General features: G+C 51.4%; 1 protein-coding gene across 3 annotated transcripts in view; it reads right to left on the bottom strand.

The window, feature by feature from the left end:
• LOC101568536 (conserved oligomeric Golgi complex subunit 1-like) overlaps positions 1-1,801 on the bottom strand; it is a 6,181-nt gene that overhangs the window by 3,285 nt on the left and 1,095 nt on the right. The gene's annotated exons all lie outside the window — the stretch shown is intronic.

Here is a 1,801-nt window from a genome sequence, read left to right as displayed (position 1 = left end):
TTTCTGAGGGCTTCTTCAACTGTCCTTAACTATTCTACAAAATCTTCCCTTGAGTCTTCCAGCCTCCAATCCTCATCGCCTCTCTGAACCATCCCGTGACGGAGGGGTTACTGCCTTAAAACAAGGCAGGCAAGATCTGGCATTGGGCATTTTAGGGCCCCCCTTTCCGCTTTAGGAAAGCCCTCATCACACCCCAAATGTCACTCACTGCCTTGACCTTAGACTTCCCAGCCCTCAGTATTATGATTGTTATGGTTTGTGTCTAGGTGTCCCCCCAAAGCCTCGTGCAGTCTTGGGGCAGCTTCTGAAGTTTGTGACTGATTATAGTGGGTTTGAATGCTGCACCTGCCCTGGGGCAGGTAATTTGCATTTCAATGTAAGGAGGGAGGAGAAGTTAGCTGCTTGAGCTGCTGTTACTCCTCCCTTTGTGCTCTTGCTTTTTGCTGCCACCGTGAAAGGTTGCCCTCTGCCATGTGCTGCTCTGCCTTGGAGCCAGCTGAATATGGACTGAAACCTCCAGTATCTGTGAGCTAAATAAGCCTTTCCTCCCTTCATTTTGGGTGTCGGGTATTTGTCCCAGCAAGAGAGAACAGTAACGAAGACAATGATTTAACCAACTAAAATAGCCATATTCCCAATCTCATATCCTTAATATCCTTCCCTCCTGAGGACCCAATCTGAAAGTGAGTCTACAACTCACAGAAAATGGGCACAATTATTTTGGGAATGGCCCAAAAATATTTCCTACAACTATTCTACATTACTTTGGTATTTCTTGCTAACTTTTCTCAGATTTACATCCTTGTCCACAATGTATCAGTAGGAGGAACCCATGCAGGAATTAGGGGACTTCTGCTTTTTTGTAAATTGAACAGAGAAGGCACGCTTTGAGGATTGACAAGAAATTGAAGATACAACTATGAAAATCAATATATTATTTATTTATTTTTTGTATTTTAGGAAAGAGTCTACAGGGCGTTCAGGGTCTCACTACTAGATAGACTAGTGATCCGCCTGTTTACAGCCTCCCAAGAGCTGGTATTACAGGTGTGTGCCACCACGCCCAGTCTCAATTGTCAGCTCAGCATGCACCGGGATTGGGGCCCGCACTCAGGCCCTGGAATCCCCAGGCACCTGTGTCTAATCTGTTGCGCTATTTGGCCAGCCCTGAGAAATCAACCGATTTCTAACACAAACAGGCTTTTCACAAGGTTGGAAATATGTTCACTTATAGAGGTACGTAGTCACCTGCAGGGGGGATGTGTACCTAATGTACAGTTTAGGGATGAGTTCGTACATTTCAACCATTTCCCAAGAATTCCAACGTTCTACATAGAGTTCTGTCCCGTTATCCCACTCACTGGCCTGTTTTTTTCTGCAAGCTAGGTAGCACACGTGGAGCTAGAAGTAGTTTGCAATGTCCCCTTCCATATCTCACTAAGTTGTCACAGGTCACACACAAATGCCCCCACTCCGGCTTCATCTCCGCGCCCCACGCCCGCCCCGCTCTTCCCTAAGAGCCCGGGGGCTGCCCCGCATCTCCTGCCCGGTCCTCCTTCCCGGCGGGCCCGCTCCGGGTGCTTGGGGAAAGAAGCCGGGAGCCCCGACGCCCCGCGCCCCGGCCCCCCACGAGCGCGTCCGGGCCCCTCCCACCCACGCCGGGCGCCAGCGGGCGGGGGTCGAAGCCTGGCCGCCGGCAACTCGCTGACCGGAAGGCGTGGACGGAGGGAGGCGAGACTCGTCCCGGGAACGAGATCGGCAGGCGGCGGCTCCGGAGCGGGCTGAGCGGGGACCAGTCCTG

This window comes from Octodon degus, unplaced genomic scaffold, assembly GCF_000260255.1.
Source record: "Octodon degus isolate 3935 unplaced genomic scaffold, OctDeg1.0 scaffold00033, whole genome shotgun sequence".
Taxonomy (NCBI): domain Eukaryota; kingdom Metazoa; phylum Chordata; class Mammalia; order Rodentia; family Octodontidae; genus Octodon; species Octodon degus.
Note: the sequence above shows the minus strand (reverse complement) of the source record. Positions and strands in the feature narration are given on the sequence as shown.